Here is a 17,782-nt window from a genome sequence, read left to right on the forward strand (position 1 = left end):
GCAAATCAAAGATGGTTGAGTTCTGTGATTGACCGATTTGACATGGAATTCCTCAGATGGTGTCAAATTTTACAGATTTCCATACCTATTGAAATCTGTAAATTATTAATCTGCATTATGAATCACTATTCTAGAGTGATCCAAAATAAATAGAGTATCAAAAGAATAACCAGCTGTGAAAATTTAATCATTTTTTTTCAAAAACACGTGCAGAAACCCAATTTTTTAAACATTTTTAAACTTTTCTGATAAATGTAAATACGCGTACCTTGTAGTTATTTTATCTTTATCAAAGAGATTATTAGCCCTGACCAGTTAATCTCGGAACCAACGACTTTACTTCCCTACCAAAGGAAGCCTTCACTATAACTTCTACGTCATAAGTACCGTAATCCGGGGTATCATTGATCAGCGGAGTAGCATTGATCGGAATGACCCATCTCGTAAAAAGTTTGTATCATCATTTATTGACAAAATATGTCCAAAGCATGAATCGCACTTTTCCTTATTATATTCATGAGCTAATGGAAATTAAGATGTTTTCGAAAATTGCATTTACTTCATGCGTAAATTAAACTTTTTGTAATAACGATTTCAATGGCTAAGGATGACACTACCAAAGATTAATGTCTCACATAAGTTATGCAAGGAAAATGTGATTCTTACTAAAAATGGCATCGCCAAAAAAGATTTCGTTGTCAAAACTTTCATAAGAATGTTCAAGTAAGTAACGACATTTTAAATATTACCGAACGTTGTTTACATAAGTGATCAATGTTACCCCATATAAGCTGAATAAAAAAATCGCCTGAAACATTTTCAAAAAACATGCTTAAATCCTTCAACGAACAAAATACAGTATATGATCACGAGGATGGCTAAGGATGACACTACCAAAGATTAATGTCTCACATAAGTTATGCAAGGAAAATGTGATTCTTACTAAAAATGGCATCGCCAAAAAAGATTTCGTTGTCAAAACTTTCATAAGAATGTTCAAGTAAGTAACGACATTTTAAATATTACCGAACGTTGTTTACATAAGTGATCAATGTTACCCCATATAAGCTGAATAAAAAAATCGCCTGAAACATTTTCAAAAAACATGCTTAAATCCTTCAACGAACAAAATACAGTATATGATCACGAGCGATTGGTGGCAGTATTTGTTTTAAAAACATAAAACTTGCAACATTTGCATTTTTAAATGAAATATTTAAGAAATATCCTAAAAGCTGATCAAAGTTACCCCAGATTATGGTAGCTATTTCGGGTATGAGATTCGATCCTAGTTACTCGACGAGCATTAAACTCTCAAAAGCGCACCCCATAATCAGGTTCGCCCCTATGCTGGTTGAATGATACCGATTTCGACCATGCCTCTACTTATATGGTTTAAAATCGTTTTTTGTTACTATGAACAGGTTTCATCGCATAAGACCATCTCAATTAGCCACGTCGTTCCGTACGGTAGCTACAGCGCGCGCTCTCGTAGTAAACAAGGTAATTCTCCCTAGTTTTCCGCGACCGAGACGTTACTGTATCAATAAGTGTAGTGACTAAGAAACAGTGAATCGTGAAGGATCTGTGAAAACCGCAACGTAAACGGTCGAAATTAGTATACGAAAACAAACGGCTGCTGTGTAGTTACCCACTCAACACCATTCATTCTTTCGTGTTCACGGTGACGGTGTGCCAGAAGAGCGTTAAATTGGAATAAAAAAAGAAGCTCAAAAGTTTACAAGAAACCAAAATTGGGGTAGGTAACGGGTGACCGTTACCACTGTAGAAGTTTTTGCCGTGTAACAACATGGCTGCGTCTAGCAGCGGAGACCCTGGCGGAACAGCCGCTCGGAGGTTGCCGACTTATATGGACCCGACAAATAAATTTGGAGAGCTAACATTCCTTCAACTCATGGGAAAGGATGGTGTCCAACTTCCGACAAATCCGTATATTGTCGGGAAATCTTTAGAGATGTACGCCGGTGGACCAATCGAAGATGGAAAAAGCGAAGCCCAAGGAACACGATACACTCTAAAAGTAAGAGATCCGGCTCAAGCTTAGCTTAGACTGACTACACATATCAATGGTTGCTATTCCGTGATTGACCGAAGTCTGTGAAAATGCACAAAAAATCAACTAGAAGTTCGGCTGGGATTGGCCATAATCTTCTTCAGTGTGCATAATTCAGTGCCTCTATTTATACATGGTCAATAACGGCGCCGGCCACGTCCTTGCAGTCAGGTGGGATTGGGGGAAGGAATGTTAGTGTGTAACCTTTGCTATTTGGAGACCGTGTTTCCCTCTGCATCTCCACAAAAGTTACTGGGAGGGATGTTTGTTAATGGGGAGGATCGTTGGGTCACAGGATTCACTTTAATAAGCGATTAGACCATGATAAATAATTATTTGTGAGATATAAGCATGCTTATATGTAAATATAATATTTTCATTTGATATGAACAATATTTATGTAGAGAAAAATTATGCTGACACTTGAGGTGACGAACCTTGCAAAGTTTGTTGAATAAAGTGAACCTTTCGCAAGTCTACACTTGTAGTGTCGAACCATTCAAAGTTTTTTTTATTTACAAAAATAAAGGTAAAAAGAAAAAGGAGTTTTGAAAAAAAAATTAGACATGAATAATCTATGAATCAGAGTTTATGTCGACACTCACAGTGACGAACCTTTCAAAGTTTGTTGAAAAGTCATATTTACGTCTTACCGTTGTAACGATTAAAGGTGCAGTCATACATATTTTATAGATTAGAAATAGTAGCATGAAACGAGCTCATCAATTGATCCGCCATCCTTGAGCAGCAACAATCCACTTTCAGCTTCACTCGTTTGCTCGGCTATATAAAAGCTCTCAGAGAAAAAAGGTGCGCGACCCGAGAGGGAAAACAACTGACGACTGCTCAGGCTTTCTTGACGCACTGCCCACGAGCAAGCGTCAACGTCAAAAGATCAAACACAACTAAGCGATCGCGTTTTTTTTTCACTTTCACTCGACCGACGCGCGACATGTTTGATCTTGCCCTCATCGCCGGCCCCCGCAGGAGCAAGCGTCAAGGTCGAAGGATCAAACACAACTCCGCACATTTTGTTTTCGTTTTTTCTTCCGAAAAACGCGAATTGGACACAATTGATCCGGATTCCGCCGCTCGCCCTCAAAGGAGCATGCAGCAGATTCCTAAAAGTAAGAGATCCGGCTCAAGTAGCTAAACTGTTGAAGCTGTTGACCTCTACCTTTGACCCACCTAATCGACGGGACAAAGGTAGAGGTGATTGCACACCCGAATCTGAACGTCTGTCGATGCGTTATTTCATGCTTCGAACTCATCCATATGGATGAAGCAGAAATATTAAGAGAAATGGGCGGTGATGGAGTAATTCGAGTTCAGAGAATCATGCGACTTGAAGCCGGTAAAAAAGTTAACACTCCGGCGCTGATTCTAACATTTTGCAAGACTACGTTCCCAGGTCATATCAAAGTCAGTCTACTTCATGTTCCCACTCGTCCATACTTTCCAAATCCTATGCTGTGCTATAACTGTTTCAGCTATGGACACACAGGTACTCGATGTCCTGGACCACAACGTTGCTTCAACTGCTCAGGAAACTCACACGGGGAAGAGGAATGCGGCAAGGCTCCTCACTGCCGGAACTGCAACGATGGCCACCGTCCTACTAATCGACAGTGTCCAGTATACAAACAAGAGATTGAAGTTATAAAAATCAAAGTGCGTGATAATTTATCCTTCCCAGAAGCAAGAAAACGAGCCGAACTTCAAGCACAAGGCAGTATAACTTGCTAGCTCATAGGATGGGTAATTAGTATCGCAGGGTCTCTTATTTGGCTTACCTTTCGCAAATGAACCTACGTCAGTGGATAGAGGTTTACTTTTCGCAGGAACGACTGGATGGAAAACCTTCTAACAGTTGTTGTTCGTGTGAGAAGAAAGTGTGCCAACGATATGCCAGGGGTGATCAAACAAGCTCTCACGGATCCAAAAGCGGCGAGGCTTGAAGGTCCCTTTTTGAACCCGAACAAAGCGGACAAATCAAAAGAGTGGTGAAAAACACTACCAAATCAGGGCTGCGCTTTTTTAAATAAGTAGCTATCACTGCTATTCATTTTACAGGTATTTATTCTAATGACGTCACAGTTTAGGGTTCATACTTGCATGCATGCTGGGTGGGTGGTAGCGTTGGCAGGCGGACCGGTCATGGGGTGGCTTTGGCACCTATCGTGCTGTTATAGTGCCTCCCATTGGCACTTGATGGTTGAATGCCAGTAGAGAAACGGGTCGAAGGCTTGGTCGGATGTCGGCTTGGAGCCGAACTGAAGCAATGCTTGGATGCCAGCGGATGCTGGACAGTAGTGTTGGTGTATTGCCGGCTGGGCTGAACTGAAGTGGTGTTGTAGAGTCGGCGGATGCCGAACGGAGACGATGGTCAATTGCCAGCCACTAGCCGGTTGTAGTATCAGCGGACTGCCAGACAGAAGAGATGGTGGGATGTCGGCGGGAAGCCGAACAGAGGTGATGATGATGATGCCAGTCGAGAGACTTCCAGAGGTAATGGAGCGGTGCCAGCCAGAAGCCGGAGAGAAGCGTGATTGAGGTGCCGAACTAAGGTGAGGATTGGATGTCGGCGGCTGACGAACAAAAGCACAATCGTTGAATGCCGACGTATGCCAAACAAAAGATTCCAAATCCATAATGGAGATTTTCCCACCGCGTGGCAGACTCTATGAACGGTTTCGCCGGTGTAGATGGAGCAATGGCGGCCGCGGGCCTTCCAATCGGCAGCGGGATGGCTTCGCACAATAAGATGGATCCAATTCTACATGTGCTTCCTTCACTTGGAGAACCTCTGATGAGCTGCTCAACACTGGGAAAAACACCAAAAGAAAAAGGTCCTATCTGGGACCTAACCACCACATTAAACCCCTGTGACGTCTCTTACCAATATAATTTCCTCACCTTTTCCTTAATACAATATTTCACAATTATACAAAGCGTATTTGAGTGTCGAAATTACGGTAACCTACAATTTACAATAAATTTGGCAAATTATGGTTCTGCTTACACTTTTACCGCCACACTACTAACCGTAGGTAATTGAACTTTTAACCTCTACGATTCACAAAAGAAACAACACTAAAATGATAGTGGACTTCACCACGAGGTGATATTGTTTAACCTCACTATACGGTAATACTAATTAATCACGCGCGCACTGCACTCCGGTTGAGGATCAGTCAGCAAAAGAGAGCTATCTTGTGGAAACATATGGTTTTTATATTTTTACCCCTTTTGTTGCTCTTGGCATTTCACAGGTATGCTTATGCTGTAGTTGGCATATTTTTTTTACACCGACAACAACTGTCAGTGGTGACGGACTAAGTAGGGCGGTGAGATATTTTGCCCCCGTTCACACTGCTGAAATAATCCCTCAAGCCCACTGGGTAGTTGCGAAAGTGGTGCAAGCCACTTGCTCGACAGCCAGATTCTCGCAAGTGTCAATACATCCAATTATTGAAGGGTTCTTATGGACCGATGCACGAGTTCACTAATCTGATGTTTGAGCGGTGCTAAATTCACTAGTTGCCATGGTCACGTAAATAACACGGCACCGCTCAAACGTCAAATGATGAACTCGTGCATTGGTCCATTGGAAAGAGGAAGGATTTTGAATGATGGTGGAGCCAGCACGTCATCAATGGAACCCAAGGTTACAGCAGTTATGCTCAGGTGGCTGCATAGCAGAATGAGTTTGATAAGAAACTCAAGGAACTAGAAGCAACAATGAAACAGAAGGACGAACTCATCACTTAACTGTTAGAAGATAACCGGCAGAAGGATGAAAAAATGGAACAAATGTTAGCGCAAATTTGGCAGCTAAAACAGCAAATCTCTAGTCAAGAAAAACCGCACTCCAGCAGGGAAATTAAATCAGCCCAACCGTCATCAGGTGTCGTGACACGCTCAAGAAATAACTCTCCAGCCCTAACACGCTCAAAAAATAATTCGCCGGCTATCCAAGAAACAAAACGCAGCCGAGCCTCTAAACAGCATACAGACTCGCTCACCAAACCAGCATCGCCAGATAGACAAAACCCACCCCCGAAGAAAACTGCAACCACTATTCCCACCCAACGATCGACGTATTCTGATGACGATATTTCGATATCTGAGATCCCACCCAATCACCGCTTTCGATAGCTCCAATGCCAAACACCGTTTGAATACACACGATGATGACCCATGCCTTACCACGGATAATGAAATAAATCGGATTGAAAGTGAGGAATGTGCAGTACTCCTTTCAACGAAAGCACAGCAGGTAGAGAAAACTGTCCAGGACGCCCTACCCCAACCCGTTGATAGTGATCTTGCCTCTGTGGCCGATGGAACTGCTGATAATACCACGATGAGAGTTTTTGAACATAGTAGGAGAATTAAAATGATTGTAGAAGAAACGGAAGATATTAACAACGAAACTACACAAAGTCTTTCCCTTATGCCGACCACTGTCGGTATTCACCAACGTAGTAGTGTAGTTCGTTCGACAGTGGTTGGCATTGGGGGACAAGACGTCCCTCAGGTCAGTCCCTTTAACAACCATGACATAGCAGGTACTGCTGCGTCTGTTCCAATTACAGATCCGAGAACTTCACTTACCCAACCGGGGTACCAAAATACTCACTTGCAAGGAGACACGTATAGCCAAACCCACAGACAAGATATAGTCAGCTGCTCTCAAACTACACAAAGCCTTTCCCCAGTGCCGGTCGCTATCGGCGATTTCGGAAGTAGTGTAGTTTTTTCGACAGCGGCTGGTACTGTGGGACAAGACGTCCCACAGGTCAGTACCTCGCAACAACGTCCGTTAATGGAATTTACTGCGGAAAACATTCCTATTCCAGCCACAATCTTGAATCAACAAGCACCATTACGCGGTGCATCGGTGACGTCATCATGTTCGTCAGATATCCTGCCAGCTGTGAACAACAACGATAAATGCTTCGCGCTACAATGGAACATGCGTGGACTACGAGCAAATATCAGTGAATTGAAATAACTCATTGGAAAGTAGATATAGCCCCTGCATCGTTGCTCTCCAAGAAACTAAGGTAAGGCAAACATCTGTACCGCCGGACTTTGTCGGCAAAAACTATTCTCTGCTATTGGAACCAAAAAAAGACCACTACTGGCAGCACGGGGTTGGCCTTGCAATAAAAGAAGGCATTCCGTTCGAGCGCATGATTAACGACACTACGTTACATCTCATCGCAGTGCGCATCCAGAAAGCTTTCCAAGCTATACATCCCATCAAGCGCTCAGCAATGTGAGACAGCTCTGAATAACCTATTCGACCAATTAGATGGGCCGGTAATCTTTCTAGGTGATTTTAACGCACACCACTTAGCGTGGGGGTCGCAATCCTCGAACACACTCGGTCGTTTCATCGCAGAGACTACGCTAGCCAGGGGGCTGGTAATACTCAATAACGGTTCTCCCACACGTATCGACCCAGCGACAGGCAACACTTCGTCTATCGACATCTCCTTCTGCTCGGAGAGTCTAGCGCAAAAACTCAACTGGCGAACGCTTTCGGATACGTGTAACAGCGACCATTTCCCAATGATAATTGGACTCCCGGGTTGGTCAGATACAGCTACTACTCGGAAGAAATGGTTCTTCGACCGTGCAGATTGGTCTGTATATAAACGTATAACTGCAGAATTAATCCGATCAGACGAAGTGTGGGATGTTGATCGGTTTACGGCGAAACTCATCGAAGCAGCGACCAAATGTATTCCACAGTCAAGTGGACAAGCTGGCCCAAAATTAGTTCCATGGTGGTGCCCCGTAGTTAAAGGTGCTATCAAATGACGACGAAAATTCTTACGATCCCTAAGGCGCAGGGATGCTTCGGATTGTGAAAGACCAGCTGCTCTTAAAAGGTTCCAGGAAGCGAGAGCAACAGCAAGAAAGGCCATAAAAACAGCAAAACAACAATCTTGGGAAGACTTTGTAGGTAAATTATCACCTAACAGCACGACCACTGTGCTCAGGAGGACAGTGAATACACTTCACGGCAAGCGACAGCACTGAACCCCCATTCTTAAGCTAGCGAACAGGTACTCGCATGATCCAAGCGAAATTGCAGAAGAATTAGCAAAACATTATAGCGAAAGGTCAGCGACATCCAGCTATCCGCCGCTTTTCCAAAAAGCGAAAGAAAAAGCTGAACAACAACGCATAGACCCCTTGCTGAATACCAACGATCGTTACAACATGGATATAACCCTGAACGAACTCTTGTGGGCACTTGACAAAGGGCAGAGTGGTTCAACAGGTAATGACATGATAGGGTATCCCATGCTTAAACACCTTCCGCTGTCCGTCAAGCTAATTCTCCTAGAGATTTTTAATGGTATTTGGCGCAGTAGTGACTTTCCCTTCTCCTGGAAAAAAGCGATTATTGTGCCCATACCAAAACCGAAGTGCAACACCCCCGAACCTGATACGTTTCGACCGATTTCGTTTACTAGCTGCACGACGAAAGTACTTGAACGTATCATCAACAGACGTCTGATCGCCGAACTAGAGTCCTCCGGCAGACTTGACGAGCGACAACATGCCTTTCGCTCGGGGCGCGGTGCGGATACATATCTAGCCGAACTTGAAAACCACTCCCAATGACGGATGAGCATAGCTGAATAGCTTCTTTGGACCTATCGAAGGCCTATGATACTACATGGCGGCATGGAATTCTGCGCACTCTTAAATCTTGGAGAATACGGGGTCGTATGATGAAACTTATTCAAAGCTTCCTCTCCGAGCGGATGTTTTAAGTTTGCGTAGGTGGACAACTGTCTCGCCCACATCGATTGGAAAACGGTGTCCCACAAGGCTCCGTACCATCAGTAACACTCTTCCTTGTGGCCATGCAACCTATTTTCAGAGTGATACCGAAAGGAGTGGAAATCTTGCTTTATGCAGACGATATTCTTCTCGAAAAACGGAGGGGCTGCATCCCAAATTACAGTCAGCCGTCAAAGCCGTAGAGAAGTGGACAAAAAGTGTTGGCTTTACGATCTCTGCTACTAAGTCTTCAACTTTTTATTGTAGCCCCAATGCACGCCCTAACCCTTCTCAGAATATCACCATAAACCGTGTAACTGTACCCCGAACAAATCGTTTGCGAATCCTCGGCATTACTCTTGATCGCACATTGAACTTCAAAGCCCACTGTAAGATGGTCAAAGAGTCTTGTGCTTCTAGGCTTCGGATAATGAGAACGATTGGAGCCCAGCTTACTCGTGGCAACCGAAATACGATGCTGCAAGTCGGCTCAGCAATTATAACATCCAAACTGTTGTACGGTATAGGCCTTGTTAGCAGAGGAGGTGAAGCCGCATTCCAGAATCTTGCACCGGTATACAATCAGATGATCCGTTATGCATCCGGCGCTTTTGTTACCAGCCCCATTACATCAATCATGGTGGAAGCGGGTACTTTGCCCTTCGAATTGTTGGCAACACAATCAGTCATACGAATCGCTATACGCCTACTGGGAATACATGGACCTAATAGAAACCTGCCGCTGGTACAACGAGCGTCTACTCGTGTAGGAGAATTAACTGGCGCAGCATTACCGATGATTGCACAGCTAGTAAAGCGGTGTAGTCGTGAATGGCACGCTTCGAAGCCGAATATTGTATGGGATGTGAAAAACGCTGCGTAAGCCGGCGACCCTCCCAATAAAGTGCGACCAATAGTTCAACAGTTGCTTTCAAACCGATTCAAAACGTCAACCGTTTATTATACGGATGGCTCTAAAGGCAACGATACAGTCGGTGCTGATCTATTCGGAGTCAATCTAGCAGAAAAATATGGCCTTCCAAAGCAGTGCAGCATTTTCTCTGCTGAAGCATACGCGATTCGCATGGCTCTTTTGCTATCGAACGAGAGCGACATTGCGATCCTCACAGATTCAGCTAGCTGTCTACTGGCTTTAGAAGCTGGAAGATCAAAACACCCTTGGATCCAGGAAATAGAATCTCTCGCTCGTGGAAAAAACGTACAGTTCTGCTGGATTCCCGGCCATACCGGTATTCGGGGCAACAACGAGGCTGATTGACTAGCAAATGATGCAAGATGTCAACCAATAATCAATATTGCACTGCCAGCGGAAGATGCATTCAAAGATATAAAAATAGGAGTACGGTTATATTGGGAAAGGCTATGGTTAACATACCGGGACGTAAAACTCCGAGAAATAAAATTTGATACCCACAAGTGGAAAGATCGTGAAAACAATGCCGAACAGCGAGTGCTAACACGACTTCGAATAGGTCATACACGATTAACGCACAGTTTTCTTTAGTCAAAAGAATCACCTCCTAACTGCGAATGCTTTGGCACTACTCTAGACGTACGTCACATTGTGCTACATTGCCAGAAGTATGACGATGTCAGACAGAAATATGAAATCAACACTAACAGCTTAAAAAGTGCATTGAAAAATGATAATGAGGGAGAAACAAAGCTGATAACATTCCTACGAGACACTAAGTTGTTTGAAAAGTTGTAAAGTTACCTTTTGTAGTACATAATGTTAATTTAATTCCTCCTGATACGAATGCACCATCTAAATGGTGTAAAGTATCGTTAAATATAATAAAAAAAATCGCATAAGACATTTAGATTCCTTGAAACAAGAAGCTTGTTAAGAATGTAGTAGGTCTACTACTCCACTAATTCGGAATCGTTTACCTCCTAGGTATTCAAAAATAAGTACTTGATCTCCGGAAGAATTTGTCTCATGAATTAAAACCAGCCTCAGATTCTGATTGAGTCATTTTTCCACTACGACCTCCTCATCATCTAGGACAAATGGGTGGGTCTTAGTGACTTGTAACTCTCTTATACTCTTCCGACCATAACTTTTCAGTATCAACAAGAACAGATTCAACAAGAGTACAATATGGTAGTTGACCTAGCTTTTACTATAAGTCGTATTTTCCTCCCTTGTCCATGGATCGCATCACGGCCCAAAGGTGACTTCCAGATCTTTTCCTCCCTCACTAATAAACACCCTTCCCGTGGTGATTGTGGAGATGCAGAGGTATTCTCGGTCTCTAGAAGCAACAATCATTACACCCTAACATTCCTTCTTCATCCCAACTAACTGTAAGGACTTAGCCGGCGCCGTTATTGATCAATAATATTAGATCTGCTAAAATTGCATCAGTTCCGATCAATCACGGAGTAGCAACCATTGACATGTACAGTCAGTCTATGCTATGCTATGCTAGTAATGGATTGAGCGACCTCAAATAAGGTGAATAGCGGTATTTTGGTGCTTGAGACAAACACTTGTTCCGCTGTGTTATCTATTTTTTGAATTCTTCGAAGATTCTTTCAAGCATTCGTATTTATATAGAACTGTGTCATGCGTTAAAGTAGGGTGATGTGCTAGTATCCATCGTATTAAGCTTTGATCAGTGAGAACCTGCAATTTCCCCAGTACTGCAGTGAATGATGCTGATACAAACCGATGCCAAACAATTCTTTTCCAAAACGGCTTTCGCATTGTGCAATAAGATTTTGATATATTTTAATCGTTCATTGGAATTAATGCAACGAAATTATTACTTGCCGTTTTCTCTATTCGTCGTATCGTTTTCATTTCTGTCGCAATCAGTTTTCAGATTGGTCTCACAACTTTCGGCTCACTTTGATATGATGAGTGGAAAAAAAAATCAAATGTTTTACTAGAATATATAGATCTTCAGGCATTTCCCATCATTCCTTAAGCATTTTGAATTATATTAAGTTTCTTTCAAATATATTTATCGCCATCAAAATTCAGCCCAAACATATAAACATAATTCCTTTTGACCAAGCAATCATGACAGCTGCTCACAGTGCAACGAAAACCAATCGTTTTCTACGCCGTAGTGGAACATTTGAAGTTTGATACGACGAATAATAGCGCTTACGACGAAGAAGAACGAAACCGTACTCTCCATTTTAAAATTAGACTTCTGTCAAAGGTCTTGCTAAAAGTCGACATTGCCTCGCCTTTCCCTGGCCAATGGAAAAAATCGCTACAAAAATTTTTTTTTTTTTTTTCAAAAATTGTCTTCAGCATTAATATTAATAAAATTATAACGTCCTGATTGAGTCATTGAAAATTTTTTAGATCAATTAATTAATGGTCTTCCAAAGATCTTACTTAATATCGTACGAAGGGTTAACAAACAGTCCGCCACATGTCTTTAGAGAAATCTGCCAATCATTAATTTTGGAACTCAAACGGTTAATTCCAAAGGATCTTTAAATGAATTCATCCAGAAATTCTTCGAAGATAACATCAATAAATTTGATAAAAGATACCTTTACATATTACACAGGGATTTCACCTGGCATTCCTCTAGATGTTTATCTTCCGATTTTTCATGGAATTTCTACAATATTTATTCCAAGGTTTATTTCCAGAAATCGCTCCTAATAGTACCTGCGGTTAGACTAATAAAAAATCCGGATATCTCTTAGAACTTTTCCAAATGTTTATTTAAGGATTCTTACAGAAAATTTCTCTTATTTTCTCTCTGGATATTGAACGGCCAAACTTAATTCTATATGAATATTTCGGAAAATTTCTTCAGAAACTGCTAATACTATCGAAGGATTCCTACAGGATTTATTCCAGGAACTTTTCAAGGATTTCATCTCCCAGGAAGGATAGAGAAGAGAGAAATTTCTCAACTTATTCTTGCTTGTATTTAAAAAGCTTCAGCATGGAGTGTTAGAAATAATCCCGGGGATATCCTTGGGGAAACCCTGAGAAAAATTTTGAAATATTTCTATAAGGATTTCCTTGAGAAATGCCTGGAACTTTCAAAGCAATTTTGGTAAAAATTTGTATAGAAATTCTTCATATTCCAAGAATAGCTCCTGTGTAATTGGTTGTTACCATTTTGAGGGAGTTTCTGAAGGAGTTTCGTGAAGCAGTTCTAAATAAATCTCTATGAATTTTGGTCATATGAAGAAAATCTTATATTATTGGTAGAGAATTTCTGCAGAAAAATACTAAGAGATTTTTTTCAAGAACATCCTTGAAAGAACTATCGGTAATATCTTTGTATCATTAAGCCTCAGAGAAATTCATCGGTCCAGGATCTTTTCGTAATCAAAAGTTCCTTTACTTCCCTGGGTATAGAGTATCATCGTACCAGTCACACGATATACGAATGCAAAAATGGCAACTTTTGCAAAGAAAGTTCTAAGTTAATAATTGTGGAAGTGTTCATTGAACACTAAGCTGATAAACAGGTCCTGTCCTGAAGAAGAAGAAGAAAAAGAAGCATACGCCAAAAATGGTCTAAAAATATCACTCATCAATAAAGCTGCCACCGATCAAAATTTATAACTGGGTTGGTCACAAATCGAAGGAAAGCAAAATCAGCAAATGTACTCCATCAAACAATATTACCAAAAATGCCCAACCCAGCGTAAAGGAACGCCCCACAAAAGTACCATTTAGTCTGCGGTCGCGGTCGTTTGCCTAGCACCGCGTCCGGTTAAGGCACAGAAAGCGTGCGTGACGGCGGCGACGCACAGTGGGACGAAACTGAAAATTGACGGTCAAAACCTCTTAGAGGCGTTTTAGGCCATAAGTTTCTTCGGGACATTGTTTTGAATTGTCATCCCGAGTAATAATGAAAAATAATTTTTAAATTATACTGAATAGGGCACCCGACAAAAAAATATTTTTTTGAAAAAAAAATTTTTGGGCGATCATCACTTCAGCAATGTTTTAGATCTTTTTATTTTGAACAACTTTGCTGAACATACTTGATATATTTGACTTCATTTTCACGATGATATGTTTAAATTTAACGATTTTTACCATAAATATCAGTTTTTTGACCATTTCTATGATCAATGTGCAATTTATGAGCATGACATGTTCTACAACATTTTATATATTACAAAAATACACAACTTTGTCCAACATACCAAAGCTGTGAATTCATCACATCGGAAGATATACTGAAATTAAGGTAAAATTTATATAATTTTCGACCATTTTTCTAGGCAAGTTTCTCTTGAATCGGCACTTTTCGGCAGCCATATTTAATATGCTTTGATGCCTTATTATATAAGTTAAAGCCCCATGGCAAAAGAATGATCGGGTCTCACAGGGCACATTGATTTCAACCATTTTTTTTGACAAGCTTGGAATATTGACATCAATTAGTTTTTTTGACCTTTTGTGTGCCCACAGTGCAATCAATAAACTTGAGATATTCTGTAATTTTTTATATCACAAAACATAGTTGAAGACATCTGTATAAGCTGACAAGCTGTAAAAGTATTGCATCGAAAAATAAAATTTTTTTATTAAAATAAATATTATTTTTGAGAATTTACTAGGTAGGTTTCTCTTGTATCAGAAAATTCACTTTTGCTGGCACAACAAACAACCTAATGGTTAAAAAATTAGAGAAATTGGGCTTAACAGGCGAAATTATGTATGACTCTCTATTATTATTTGCTTTTTTATCATAAATACATATTATTATTTATTCTTAAATTTTTCACGCATTTTGACCGAAGGCGAATTATTGTCGGCTACTACGATTTGGAGCTAAAATTGAGCAGAGTGACAAAGACGTTGTTTTAAAATGCTGTTTTGCTATATAATAAATACAGAGTATTTCAAGTTTATTAATTACACTGTGGGCACACAAAAAGTCAAAAAACTAATTTAATTTAATTTTTTTTTTTTAATTTATTAATATAATTTGTAGCTAAAAGTTTATAACAAACTGTTATCAGCTACTCTAATAGCGATTCTACTTATTCAGTTGGCTGTTCTAACTATAAATTACATGTTACACAAATATTGTTTTAAACTACGCTTAAACAACCTAAGATTAAGAGATTTCATTTCATTTGGCAGCGAGTTATACATTATAATTCCCTGATAAAAAAGATTTTTCCAGCCATATTGGGTCCTAGGACAGTTTACAAAGATCGAATTTTGCTGTCTTGTATTATGTGAGTGTACATCTGATACATTAAACAGTACGACATTTGTTTTTATCAAATTGTTACGGACCTTATAAATATGAATCATCATGTTATATTTGCAGAGTGATCGTATAGACAAAGTAGATTCGCTGTAAAGCTCGACTGAAGGAAAGCGTATAGGCAGATTTCTTATAATTTTAACTACTTTGTTCTGAATTATTTCTAGGGGTTTCAAATATATACTAGCTGCACATCCCCACAAGCAACTCATGTATGTAAAGTGAGGCAAGATAAATGAATTATACAGCTTCCAACATGTATCCATCGAGATGAATTTCCTAGCTTTTCTCATGGCAAAAACATAAGGGGTAACTTTTTTGATTACTTTTTCAATATGAGCCTTCCACGACAAATTAGTATCTAATATTAGGCCAAGAAAACTAGATGTATCAGTCTTTTTAAGCAAAATGGAGTCTACTTGTATATCAACTGATAAGTTGTTATTCAGTGCTATGTAGGAGGACTTTTCAACGTTTAGCTTTAAACCGTTTTCTGATAACCACCTCAACAACAGATTCATATCATGTTGAATATCCAATTCCAATTCTTCCGTTGTACTAGCTTCGTATACAAGGCAGGCGTCGTCTGCATATAGCTGTAAGCGTCCTCTTAAGGGTAAATTCCACATATCGTTCACATATATTATAAACAAAAGGGGTCCTAGTATTGACCCTTGTGGAATACCTGACTTTACAATTCCTGGGGCGCTATAACAATTATTGACGAAAGTGTATTGCAGTCGGTTATCCAAATACGATCTAAGAAGCTTGACAGCGTGTTCTGAAAATCCATACTTTTGAACTTTGCCTAATAGTCTTGTGTGTGAGATACAATCAAACGCTTTGCTTAAATCTAAAAATACACAAATAACTTTTAAACCTCTGTCTTTGGCGCGATATATGTAATTCATCATATCAGCGGACGCCGCTACTGTATTTGACTTTTTTTGGAATCCATACTGATTTCTATTTATAATATTATTATTAAGCAGATACGACCTCATTTGGTTTTCTAGAACTGATTCAAAAACCTTAGATGTGGCTGGAAGTATTGATATTGGGCGAAAACATGTTTTTAAGGTACAATCACCAGATTTGAACAATGGGATCACTTTCGACATCTTCAGCTTATCTGGAAAACTACCTGTTGCAATTACATCATTGATCAAATCAGTTAATTTAGGTGTTATAAAACTTTTTGTACGATTCAGAAACTTAACAGATATTCCATCTTTACCTACTGCCGCAGTGCGGTTTAATTTTGTTATCGTTTGTTCAACATCTCTTCCTGTTACTTGTAAAAAATCGAATAATTCCGGATTATCATTCTGCTCGAGATTCGCATTCGTATTTGACGTATTTTGAGAGCCTATACTAAGAAAATATTCATTGAATATTTGTGCATTTTCGTTTGGACACAATATTTTCTTTCCATTTTCTACTAAATTGATCTGATTATCTTGCTTACTACTTGTTCTATTGAAAACTACTTCATGTATCGTGGCCCACATCTTTTTAGGATCACCAACACAATTTTCAAATTTTGCGTTATAGTACCTTGTTTTTGCTAATTTTGTTTTATTTCTAATGGAATTTCTAAGTAACAGATAGTTTCTCTTCAATGCATCATTATTTGGATTCGCTTTCGAAAGTTTGAATAATTTGTTTTTCTTTCTTATTTCAGCGTATAAATTTCTATCAATGTAAGGTTGCAGTGGTTTTTTGTCATCAACTACTGTGTATATGGATCTGTTCGTGTTTATCTTATGATTGCAGAGGCTTTCAAATTCATCGTAATTTTGAACTTCATCTAATTCAGCCCTAAAATTTTCATGTAATATGTTTTCATAATGAATTACATGTTTCTCATATATCCTTCTTTTAGATTGTACATTATGTTGTATTGAAAATACCAACGTTTTGTGATCGGAAACATGGGCTTCGGTGTCATTGATTACCAGAACCATTTTTCGATCCAGAATATCCGTAATTACATGATCAATGATCGTTGATATGGTATTCGATGTTCTAGTGGCATGTGCACTATTCATTTTGTTTAATACAACAAAACCGTTTGCATTTAGGCTACATATATAATTATTCACAATAGGGTTACTATCATCTAACAGATTAATGTTCATATCTCCCATTACGACCATTCTTTTGAAATTACTAAGAGTCTCTTCAAACTTTTGAAGGAAATAATCTACATTCCTCCCCGGAGTATATACACCAAAAACTTTCAAATTATATTCCATCAATTCAATTATCAGAAAATTGTTCATATCATCTACTAGTTCGTATATCTTGCGATGTTTGAATGACGAAAGAATGAACATTGAAACTCCACCGCCTCTAGTTGGTCTACATGAGTGATACACATCGTAGTTAATCATATTACAAATTTCGTTCTGATAAAGCCACGTTTCACTAAACACTACTACATGCACGTGGCGCAACTGATCGATCAGTTGAACCAAGTCACTCATTTTGCCTCGGCAGCTCCTCGTGTTGAGATGAAGAAGGTTTAATGTAGATGAAGAGACCGATACCGAATTTAAACGATGTTCGATGTCCATACTCGTCAAATGGTCACTCAGGTGCTCCATCACGAAATCGATATTGGTATGTTTGTAGAGGTGGAGCTACGGAGGTGGCA

The 17,782-nt window shown here is 39.8% G+C and overlaps 1 protein-coding gene and 1 long non-coding RNA gene across 15 annotated transcripts in view; both read right to left on the minus strand.

Annotated features, from left to right (window-relative positions):
* Window positions 1-17,782, minus strand: part of LOC5570893 (dual specificity tyrosine-phosphorylation-regulated kinase 2) — a 414,629-nt gene that overhangs the window by 275,675 nt on the left and 121,172 nt on the right. The window lies entirely within an intron of this gene.
* On the minus strand, window positions 4,136-5,417 carry LOC110676566. 2 transcript variants are annotated; one of them, XR_002500520.1, is made up of 3 exons: window positions 5,120-5,415; window positions 4,991-5,054; window positions 4,136-4,937 (listed from the first exon to the last, which is right to left on the minus strand). It is a non-coding gene; the product is annotated as an uncharacterized LOC110676566 (long non-coding RNA). The 2 variants fall into 2 exon arrangements; XR_002500519.1 differs by having other exon boundaries at window positions 4,991-5,417.

Source organism: Aedes aegypti, chromosome 2 (assembly GCF_002204515.2).
Source record: "Aedes aegypti strain LVP_AGWG chromosome 2, AaegL5.0 Primary Assembly, whole genome shotgun sequence".
Lineage (NCBI taxonomy): Eukaryota > Metazoa > Arthropoda > Insecta > Diptera > Culicidae > Aedes > Aedes aegypti.